The 12,256-nt window shown below is 39.8% G+C and overlaps 1 protein-coding gene across 3 annotated transcripts in view; it reads left to right on the forward strand.

Moving 5' to 3' along the window:
- The first annotated feature begins 338 nt into the window (after positions 1-338).
- The window catches only part of LOC127833350 (monocarboxylate transporter 5-like), a 32,520-nt gene continuing 20,602 nt past the window's right edge, over positions 339-12,256 (forward strand). Inside the window, exon 1 of one of the 3 annotated variants that reach the window (XM_052358538.1) lies at positions 339-499. The gene's annotated coding sequence lies outside the window, so the exon portion shown is untranslated. Of the gene's footprint in view, positions 500-6,895; positions 6,916-7,086; positions 7,107-12,256 lie in introns of those variants that run through there. The other 2 variants (XM_052358542.1, XM_052358543.1) reach the window with 2 other exon arrangements.

The following is a 12,256-nucleotide window of genomic DNA, read 5'->3' on the forward strand; positions in this document are numbered from 1 at the left end:
ATTTATTAACTATTTCGAAGATACTGTCTTGCAACATGTTTAGTTAGTCTAAGTTACGTGTTTAGTGATTCTTACAAACAATAGACTGACATGAAAAGTGGCTCCTTTTGAAGCACAAACTGCATCCAACTATATATTACAGCTGGCCCGGTTTGATGGGGCCTGTTTTTGATAATAATTAATTACCATTTTTCACTTCCGTGTTTATTATGTTTACCAACGCCATGATGGAAAAAAGTCCGTTTCCCACAATGCTTAGCGCGCATTCACACAGGTCAGTAAAGACCGGTGTGACACAATGATACTTGATCAATACAGCTGCATTCTCCTAGCAGAGTTGTCGTTCGTTCCTCACCATACATGTACATGAATGCAATGAACCGCAGTGTAAGAAAGTGATACAGCTGTTGATCAGCTGTTTACGAGTAACCACGAGTGAATTAATCGGGAAAATATCAGTCGAGCGGAATGAACAAAGAAGTGGTTTTCTGGTTCTGAGGTAAGCGTTTAAACGTTAGCTTTGCGTGAAAGAAGGTTTATGATCATAACATATGTTTCCCTTTTACGCATTTAGCTTTTAGCTCTTTGTTTACTTAAAATTTTAATACATAGAATTGTGTTTTCATACACGATGGTTTCGTATTTAACTTTTTACCGGGTATTAATTGATAAGCACGTTTTGGTATTCTTATTCATATTATTGTATATAAATATAAAATATAATGTTAGATATTTAGTCATACAAGTATTTTTCCCTGTTGTAAACGCATGTACTACACTGCATGAAACAATATCTAAGTGGTTATAAACTCGCTCGTATTATTTCACGATGAGCGCATTTTAAACCACAATAAACGCTACCATTATCATATTTGCGTTTTTAATTGAATTTGTTTTCATAAATGTGATTACTACGAGTATATATTGTTAACGTTGAATACACTGTACTTTTCCTTTAGTTAATAGTTATTGATTTAATTATCATAGAAATACGGGTACAGTAAACAACGATACAATCAAATCGGGTAGATTTATAGTATTATGATACCATCAACTTGGTTACTATAGCCGTAGGCTACTGTATTGGGTATTTGTCAGTAGTAATATATCGATGTTCTTTGTTATGTTTTTGAGTACGAGGGCTGCTACACCGTTTCCGATAATTAGCCTCGTTTTAGGAAAACTGGCATTAATGCTTGTTTGTTAAGTATCGTCCCATGTTTATTGGGGGCGACCATTTGCGCCTCTAGAGGCGGACTTTGTCGTCGCTGGTTAGCCTGTGCGGAGCGAGACTTTACCCGCATGCATTTAGCCCTGTTTCCCCAGAACAATGCTTTGTTGCGCAATACCGTCTTCACTCTTCAATTGACTAATATTCTCTCTAACCCGCATCTTACAAGTTCTTTAGCAACATCCGCTGCTAATTACAGATTTATTGATGAACTGTCAGCCGATGAAATCTTCTTCACTATGCATAATTGTGAATGTATTGGGTGACAACTCCTATTATTATCGAGTTATTTGATTTTCTATGTTGTTATTTAGATAGTGTTACATAGCTATTGCATCATTATTATATCTATATAGGCTATTGCACCATTTTTACATTAATATACATTTAGTCTGTTACAATACTTCAAGTAAAGTGCAGAATTTCTCTTTGAAGGTGTTACTTCAGAACGGTTACATGTTTGTTCGACCCTTCCTTGACCACATAGTAAACGTCGTCTACAACCGGTATGTGCTGTAGTCACGACGTTATCGTCTTTTATTGACTCGACTCGTATTGGCGACATCTTCTGTTCGATATCATCATCATCATCATCATCATCATCATCATCATCATCATCATCATCATCATCATCATCATCATCATCACCATCATCATCATCATCATCATCATCATCATCATCATCATCTTCTTCTTCTTCTTCTTCTTCTTCTTCTTCTTCATCATCATCAGCATCTTCTTCTTCCTTATAATTTTCATCACCGTCAGCATTATCTTCTTCTACTTGCTCTTCAATCAAAATCTGACCCTTGTGTCTATATACATGTGCTCTCTTTTATCTGGGGCTCGACCGAACCTTTTGCATAAAATCTTGATTGAAACTGTAGTCAGTACATTATCTTTGCAAAGTCGGGTGAAGGTGGATAGCAAGTAGCAAGCTTTAATTAGGTCGTCCGTCGCATAACCGCGAGCTTCTTAAATGGTTATGTTACCAAGGGCTTGTAATGTTAGCCATGGCATGGGAGAAAAACATATAGTATACACTTTTTAAGTTCTGTAACGTTTATGTGGTTTTTGTGATTCGTTGGTTTTCTAAATATTGCGTTACCAGTAAAAATTTGTGTTTTTTCCTAAAGCATTCAATAAGCTACTAGTATATCGTAAAGGTTTTTAGCGTCTATTTGTTTAAAAAGCCGTAGAGTAAATACATGCACATGCTTTCATTTGATACATAATATATTATTAAAACTACGTCACTTAACACGCTGTTTAACCCAACAAATACTTTCACACAAAAAAATTGGCTGTAAGGAGGCATTAAATGAGCCCTAAACCCCGCAATAGATATTTATGTATTAAACAGATGCCAAAGAGCCAACAACAAAATAAGTCGGTGAACGTAAACAACTTTGGCATGCATGTGTCAGTTAAAAAGGTTCAACGCTAACTACAAGTGAAGTCGCTCTTTGGTTTAGCACTCTGGAGTACACGGAACACAACTTAGCAATCGTAACACATCGGCTATCTCCGGACTCCTCCGGAGATTTATGGAATAAATTGTCTGTTGATCCAGAGTGACAACTTAGCTGCACTCTGGACCCAACCGGCTTTTTTATTGCATAAACCACTCTTTACGAAGACTCCGGAGATGGACGAAGTGTGACGATTGAACTTAGCTATAGTTAGCGTACTCGTTTACAAGCATGAATTTCCATCATTATTTCAAGTACTCTGGTACACGATCTTGACCGGTTTAGCACAATAGGGCCGCTTAACATTACATAATAAAGGTATAATTTAAAGTTGAAATCTAAGTCCTTCCGGACTGGGCATTGTTAAAATAGAAAGTAATCCTACTTTGTAGTTGTAGATTCTTAAAGGATTTGTTCACAATTTGTTGAAAATGACGATTTTCAAAATGATTGTAATAAATTCTAAAAAGAATGTTCAACTTATGTATAAAAACAAACAAACTAACACCACGATTAGAAAAATGTTAAAACTATTGTTTTATTAATAGGTGATCATCATCCGAAATCGGTTAAATAAGCAAGCATTTATAACGAGTTTCCTGCAAGCATTTATAACGAGGTTCCTGCAAGCATTTATAACGAGTTTCCTCAGAAATTGGCACAATAAGTACTGAAAAACCATTATTGTTGTATATAAAAACTTTTGCGGCCCAGTGGTAGCGCAATATTTTTTGCTTTCAGAGGTACCGAGTGTGAATCTAGGAAAAGTTAACATTTTTATTCAACCCTTTTTCTTTCTATTATTATTTATTAAGACTATTCGAACATGAGAGAGAGAGAGAGAGAGAGAGAGAGAGAGAGAGGAGAGAGAGGAGAGAGGAGAGAGAAGAGAAGAGAAGAGAAGAGAGAGAAGAGAGAGAGAGAGATGAGAGAGGAGAGAGGAGAGGAGCGGAAGAAATAGAAGAGAAGCAGAGATGCGTCGCTCTTCGCCTCTCGCGAGACGCCGCGGCTTCCCGGCTCTAGCCGCTCCTCACTCACGCCGACGCTCTCTCTCTCGCAGCTCGTCGCTCGTCTTCTCTCGCGCTCCTGCCGCGCTACTCTCCTCGCCTCTCTCCCGCTCTCTCCGCCGCGCTCTCTCGCCTCGCTGCTCTCCCCGCTCGCTCTCCTCTCCGCTCTCTCTCTCTCGCTCGAGCCTCTTCTCTGAGCGCTCCTTCTGTCTCCTCTCTCTTCTCCTCTCTCACGATCTGAGAGCCCCGCGAGCCCTCCCCCTCTCCTCCTCGCGCCTCTCCGCTCTTCCTCTCTGCGCCGCTCGCTCGCTCTCTTCTCTTCTCATCTCGGCGCGCTCCTCGCGAGCCGCGCGCCGGCGCCTCCGCTCCGCTCTCTCGCCTCCCTCCGCCTCGCGCCCTCGCCCGCTCCCGCCTCCCTGCTCGAGACTCGCCTCGCTCGCTCCGCTCGAGTCGCGACGCTCTCGACTCCTCTGCGGCTCTCCTCCTCTCTCTCCTCTCCCCGCCTCCTCTCGCCTCGCGCTCCGCTCTCGCGCTCGCGTCTCTCTCGCGCTCGCTCGTCTTCGCGCTCGCGCTCGCGGTTCCTCTGCTCCCGGCTCGCTCTCCGAGCCTCACTAGCGCGCGCTCCGCCGCGCTCGCCTCGAGAGCGCGGCTCTCGCGAGCCTCGCGCGCGCGAGCGCTCGCTCGCCTCGCCCGAGCGCGAGCGAGTCCCGAGATCCCGCCTCGCGCGCAGAGCCCGAAGCGAAGCGTCGCGACGCGCGCGCGCTGAGCTCGCGCTCGCTCTCTCGCGCTCGCGAGCTCCCCTCTCCTCCCGCCGCCGAGCCGAGCCGCGAGCTCCTCCGACTCTCGCGAAGAGGAGAGAGCTCGCGTCTTCGAGAGGAGCTCTTCTCCTCCCGAGAAGAGAAGAGAAGCGAGAGAAGAGCCTCGAGCTCTCGAGAGAGAGAGAGAGAGAGAGAGGAGAGAGAGAGAGAGAGAGAGAGAGAGATTGCCTTTTTGTTGCTTAAATGTAACCAATGTAGTGAATACAATTATAACTCGTGTATAGAAATATTGGGCGTTGGTGCGTTTCATTCACTTCGAACAGTGTATCGTTATTAACGAAATGTTTGCCCCTAGATGTATATGAGTCTAAATATGGGTCGTGCTCTGTGGAAAAGGGGTTTAATGCATGTGCGTAAAGTGTCGTCCCAGACAAGCGAGTGCAGTTCGCACAGGCTTATCAGGGACGACACTTTCCGCCTAAACTGGAATATTGCTGAGAAGAGACTTTCCGTAAATGACAAATACCATAAAAGCGGAACGTTTCTTGCCGATTTGCCTGTGTTGACTGCATAGGGTATTCTGGGATGACAATTTACGCACATGCATTAAACCTCTTTTCCACAGATCACGACCCATATTTAGACTCATACACATCTAGGGTATTCTGGGACTTTATGCACATGCAATAAACCCCTTTTTCATATTACTGTTCATGTTACTTGACATATTTGGCGCATTAAGTCAACGAACTATTGTGCCCGTGTTAATGAACTGCGATGGAAAGTCGATCTACATAATGTGTTGTGCCTCATTCGTTTATTATTCAGCTGTAAGATGATATATTAACCCATTTATGCCTAGTGGACTCTTCCATCCTTTTAAATTGGATCAATTTATTTCCAAAATTAGGGATGTCTAGTATATTTATTTCTATATTAAGAATATTTCATAAAGAAATAACTTTAAGCAAACAGTGCAGATCCAGATGAGACGCCGCATTATGCGGCGTCTCATCTGGGTCTACACTGTTTGCAATGTCCTTTTTTCAGGATGCTAGGCATAAATGGGTTAAAATTTGCCGGGCAGTACGAACGTAAGCAGATAATTATTGTTTATCTTGTTAACATCCTTGTAAGCAATTGTAAACGACGTTGTATGCTTTATTAGTTTTTGTAGAACAGTTGTAAAATAAGATGTAAATCAGCTGTACACATGTGCTGTGATTAATCATGGCAATTAAAGTACAAACAACCCTACTGTTGACGCTTGAGAAATATTGAATAAAGCTTTGAAAACTCGGCGTCTTCTAGATCTTATAGAATGGTTCGATTGTGTTTCGTTGCTTAACCCATTTATGCCTAGCGTCTAGAAAAAAGGACTTGGCAAACAGCGTAGACCCAGATGAGACGCCGCATGATGCGGCGTCTCATCAGGGTCTGCGCTGTTTGCTCAAAGGAATTTCTGTAAGAAATATTCTAAATATAGAAATAAGTATACTAGACATCCTTAATTTTGGAAATGAATTGGTCCAATTTAGAATGATGGGAGAGTCCACTCGGCATAAATGGGTTAAGCTGATTTCTTCATGTCGGTCATAACTTTGTGTAAATGTTGTAAGTTGTTTCGATACAAGTGTTGTAACTGTTGTAAGTTGTTTCGATACAAGTGTTGCACTCTTAATACATGTGCTTAAAGTAGATTTTCATTAAAATGGGACTTTCTTGACGCGAAAAATACCTCAACAGCGGACTGCACGTGCTTATCTGGGACGACACTTTACGCACATGCATTAAGCCCCGTTTTCGCAGAGCGCGGCTTGTTTTGAGTATGGACCTTGTTTCGTACACACACTTGACTATGTCACGCACTTCTCGCTATTATTTACTTGATCATGTTGACTATAACGCCGAACATGGAAGTATATTTTTCAAGACGGAGATTTTATCATATTATCATACATCACCTAAAGTTTTTTTTTAAATTAAAATGTAAGGTCGAGCGATGATCCTAGATTAATTTCATTTCATGCATTTAAGCATGAATTCAAAGCATAACGGCTTTATCATGAATGCAGGTATAGTTTTTATCATAATCATCATTATCATCACCAACACCGCCATCATAATTATCACCATCATCTTTTCCGACATCATCATCTTCGTCGTCTTTATAATCATACCCATCCTCATTATCAGATTCCTCCAATTAGAAGTTTATTCATTCAAGTTACTTATTCTATTCATGCATTCAGTAGCGATGTCCTGTCTAAAGCCTTATTTATAGTTTGAGTACAAACACACGTTATCTTTGTTAAGGTAGTAAATTCCATGTATATCCAAAAGTAACATTCGTCTGTATTCTAGGTCGTACCTGTTAAATTGGTCGATAAGGGTGGGTTGATAATAAAAAGTGACGTGTCATGAAAAAAACCCAGGTCATTTATAACGTATGTATGGAATCAAGTTCATATTTATACACTTAAAAATACCAAGGTTGCGCAATAAAACATTTTTTTACATGTTTTATGTAACCAGTAAGTCCCTTATCTGTCGCCTGTCTGTTTTAACGACAGTCGTTCCTTAAATTATGGAAACGCACTTTCGTATTTAACATTGTCTTGAAATCTCCCATATTCATGTGAGTGCATTTTCATGTTATTTATACAGCTGTGTAGCCAGATAATGACTTTTATAGATCCACGTTCATAATGCTCTGTTTCTTCTTGAATGCTTGATTTCTATGGATACAGCATAATTCTTGCCTTTGCATCAAATGTCATCAGAGCCACGTTACTCGGATGAACTGAAGGTGGCTTCACACACATTTTGACTTGCATTTGAGCCGCGCTGTGGGAAATCCGGGCATAATGCATGTGTTTAACCCATTTATGCCCAGTGGACTCTCCCATCTTTCTAAATTGGATCAATTTATTTCCAAAATTAGGGGTGTCAAGTATATTTATTTCTATATTTAGAATATTTCATAAAGAAGTTCATTTAAACAAACAGCGCAGACCCAGATGAGACGCCGCATTTTGCAATGTCCTTTTTTCAGGACGCTAGGCATAAATGGGTTAAATTTAGAAGGATGGGAGAGTCCACTGGGCATAAATGGGTTAAAGACAATCACGCAGGTTCGAGGATTGTTATGTCAATATGATCCGCTTTCTAAGAAAACTGGGCTTAATGCATGTGCGTAAAGTGTCGTCCCAGATTAGCATGTGCAGTCCACACAGGCTTATCAGGGACGACACTTTCCGCCTAAACTAGATTTTTTGCTAATAAAAGACTTTATTTAAACGAAAAATGTCATAACAGCGAAAAGTGTCGTCCCTGATTAAAAGGGTTAAGAGTCTTTGTTTTGAACAAATGACAATTATTTTGAAAATCGTCATTTTACCAAAACGCTAACACGTCCCTTTAAAACAAATGCCATTTGATGGCCTATAGATACACCGGTATTACTTTAAATATTTTGCTCATCTAAATTCGCATATTAAGTGACCGAAATCTTGCACCTGTCTCAGAGATATACGACGTGTATCTTGTAGTGTCTGATTTCGTTAATTATTCAACTCCCAATTAATGAATTAATTCCGCCGGGTGAACACTTTTTGTTTGTTGGTCGGGAATTAAAGCTTGGCTGAAATTATGTTTTGTGTTTTGATTGTGAATTATGTTGCATTGCTCTCATAAATTGTCTTTATTGTTTGTGCATTTCTTGGCAACGGTAATTGAGGCATCAGTAATTTGAGATGCAATCACAGTAAACGCAATCGGGAAATAAATATAACCTAGATTCTTCATTGGTTTTGACAGAATAGTTATTTTCAGCAGAAAGGAGTTTTTAATTACAAAACTATTGAAACTATTTGTAAATTCCTCTTCTCCGTGTATTTGACTTTTATAAGACGTACATGCCATTGTATAGAGTTTTTACCGGATATAGCGCCTATCTTAGAACGATTAGAAATATTGTAAAGTATCATATTACTTTGTCGAGCATCACGTATGAGAAACTGCTCAAAGTTCAAGCGAGTTTTCCGGTCATGCGTTGATAAGTCAGTTTTGTAACCGGAAGTGCATGAATACTGACGTGAACGTTACATAGAAGATATAGTTTAATTGACATAACTGCGGATGAAAAATTAAATCTTTTGGAGAGTGTCGTCCCTGATAATACTGTACAGTCCGCAGGCTAATCAGGGACGATATTTTCCGCCTACACTGTTTTTTCCTTAAGACTATACTTCCTTGAACTGTTTTTTCCTTTAGAATATACTTCCTTTGAACGATACATTCCATAAAAGAGGAAAGCGTCGTCCCTGATTAATCTGTGCGGACTGGACAGGCTAATCTGGGACGACACTTTACGCATATGCATTAAGCCCTGTTTTTCTATCTTTTCCAAGAGCGAGACTTATATGTAAATTATAATCAGAAATATAAGTGCATCGGTAAAACAACGGGAAACGTAAATCATCGTTGAAATTACTGTTAACCCATTTATGCCTAGCGTCTAGGAAACAGGCCCTGGCAAACAGCGTAGAGCCAGATGAGACGCCGCATGATGCGGCGTCTCATCAGGGTCTGCGCTGTTTGCTTAAAGGAATGTCTGTAAGAAATATTCTAAATATAGAAATAAATATACTAGACATCCCTTATTTTGCAAATAAATGTATCCAATTTAGAATGATGGGAGAGTCCACTAGGCATAAATGGGTTAAACCTTTCTGTCACAGTATTGTTCTCTGCTCGCTCATTATGACTCACTTGTTAGGTTATAAAGGGCAGTTGTGTGCTGTATACAACAATATGATGTGTTTCACTGAGTGCATTGTATTGATGTACAATAATTAGTTATATAATAGTATTTTGTGCGAAAAAAAAACGCACTTTGTTGGGCAAGTATTCAGTTGAATGTCCAAAAACATGACTTTAGCGCGTGCAGACAAACACAACACGGAAGTTAGTCGCGTGCTGATAACACGCGCAGTCTGGATAACTTAAAGGTCCATCATTTGTTGGTGCTTCAAAATGCGAGCTTATCGTATGTATAATCAGATAGATTCAATGGAAAACAAGAACCGGAAAGTTTATTGAAAAGATCATAAAATGTTTTTGTCAGTTTATGTGTACTCAAAAATGCTCTGATAGTTTGTTAAAAAACTTTGAACAGTAACTAGTGATATAACATCGATACAGCTCCCTCCTTTACAACAACAATCACCGCCATTACACATTTGAACGTCGCTCTGGGAAAACCGGGCTTAATACATATGTGTAAAATGTCGGCCCAGATAATCCAGTGCTGTTTCGGCTTAAAAAATTATGGATTTTGTGTTTAAAGAAAGTCCCTTTTTATGGGAAAATCCAGTTAAGTGGGAAAGTGTAGTCCCTAAGTAGACTGTGCGGACTGCAAAGGATAATCTGTGACGACACTGGCATCAGGATCGGTTTCCCCAGAACGAGGCTTGTACATTATGTCATATGAGACGCGCTCTTAGAAAACTGGGCTTTATGCATGTTCGTAAAGTGTCGTTCCAGATTAGCCTTTCCGCTTTTATGGTATCTTTAGTTTAAAGGAAGTCTCTTCTACACGAAAATCCAGTTAAGGCGAAAAGTGTCGTCCCTGATTAGCCTGTGCGGTGTGAGACTTATATGTACATAAAGTACATCTAAACGCATGCGCAATAACGATAACAGGACTCAAGTGTAGTAAACTGTTGATTGAGCTAAGCGATTTTTGTAGGCGTAAGTTCGAAGCGCAAACAGGCACACTCAAAAAGAAAAAAACTGGAATCACCATGGACGCCTGTTTTAACCGTCCATATGCCTGTCTCTCCGATGACAAATTAATCTTCCTTGGATTCTTACTGTTGATATAGGTCTGTAATTTTGCGCATCCTCGCAGACTGCTCGGGAGCTACCATATACCATATGAGACCATGAATCCATGCGCGACCTAATAGTTGCATTGTTGGCAACATATAACATAAGACCCATTTTTGCATGACGCATCTGATATATTAAAAACTATGAATATTGCGACGTATTGACAGAACTTTATCTTTGTTAAATTCTACATGAATGTAACATGCAATTCAATCAGACGGTCTTTATTAAGTACATGCCCAGTCCGTCGCACCTGGTTAGTTATCTCACGCCCATCGGAATTATTATTGAATAACCTATTATGGGAATTATTACGCTATTGTTTTCCCGTAGAGTTGAAAGCAATTTAGCTGTTTTACTGATTTACTGACAGATGTTTGTGAATAACCGTCTTAACTGTGTTATGCAACCGTCTGGTATTACAGCATAATCAAAGCGCTGAAGGCATTCTAATTGTTCGCTCTTATTTATTTATATTTATATAAACAATCTGTATTTTGCAAAGTATGTGATATTAATGATATTTTATAATGTTATAAATTTACATATAATAATTTTTTTCTGCTGCTTGTACAGCTGAAATTTCCCCTTTGCTTTTATTGGAAAGGTCACTATGAACTATGTCGATAACTATTGCAGCGTTAAAAATAAAACGCTATTCTTGGCGTGTAGAATGTGCTTGTAAAACGTTAGTGATTATTAGTTACCTGTGAATAATCTGTTTTTGTTTCTTTTACATCTCGCAGATCCGTACAGGGATTTTTCAGATATTTAGCGTTATGCGCTTTTAGCAGATAAGTGAGGTAATCGCTGACAATAGTTTGATTTTAACTGATCTATTTATAGCCTTAGATTTGTAGTGACTACCAGTACCCCAATCTCCACGCAGAGTTGTCGTTCATTGCTCTCACATACAACTCTGCGAAATGCTCAGCTTGCACACACACCACATAAATATACACAATTACACAACTAACCGATCTCCTGCTCGGCTAATAACTTTAATATTCAATTAAATTTGACTTTCTCGCTATATGTCACTCGGTGTTTCATCTACACATGTACACCATTTAAATTTTATAACGCGTCATCTGGTTGGTTGTTCTCATTGTGTTGGCCAATGATATGGCGTTTTTTTAGAACCGAGCATTCGATCGACAAAATATGACAGCAAAACACAGACATGTAGCGAGAAAGTCGAATTTAATTATCCCCCGCCAGAGGCGGAGGGATATTGTTTTGGCGTTGTCCGTCCGTCCGTCCGTCCGTCCGGCCGTCCGTCCGTCCGTCCGGCACTTTTGTGTCCGGAGCCATATCTTGTTGAATATTAAAGTTATTGGCCGAGCAGGAGATCGGTTAGTAGTGTAATCTCGTTGCATTTACTGTCTTTTAACGAATCCAGTTGCATTTTGTCGGCAACTGCATGGGAACATGTGTGTTTCAAATGAAAAAGGTCACGTCCATTGTTCCACAATCTTTCAGCAATAGGCATATAGTGCGTTTCATACCTTGTGTATATATAACACCTTTAGGAGGGTTATTTTTTCAAATTATGAACTTTCGTCAATATTCGTTGTTGAAAAGTCAAACCATACACAATAGGTGTACATTTAACAATCTGGAACCCCTGAGGTATGCTCGGGGGGTGGGAGGGGGTAGGGTCCCGGGGGGGGGGAGCAAATTTATGATACTGCTGCCTGTGGTCATGAATAATGGACCACATAAAGTTTCTAAACAGCAGATTCAAGTTGTGATCAATGAATATACGAGCGTCAGTACACATATATATCAACATTTGTCAAACATGATTCATTCAAATAACGTCTTATACAATCTTAAAGACCATCATTAAAGTGCTCACAAGTTAAAACCAACAACATTTGTTTTTACCAA

The sequence above is a fragment of the Dreissena polymorpha genome, chromosome 6 (genome assembly GCF_020536995.1).
Source record: "Dreissena polymorpha isolate Duluth1 chromosome 6, UMN_Dpol_1.0, whole genome shotgun sequence".
Taxonomy (NCBI): Eukaryota; Metazoa; Mollusca; class Bivalvia; order Myida; family Dreissenidae; genus Dreissena; species Dreissena polymorpha.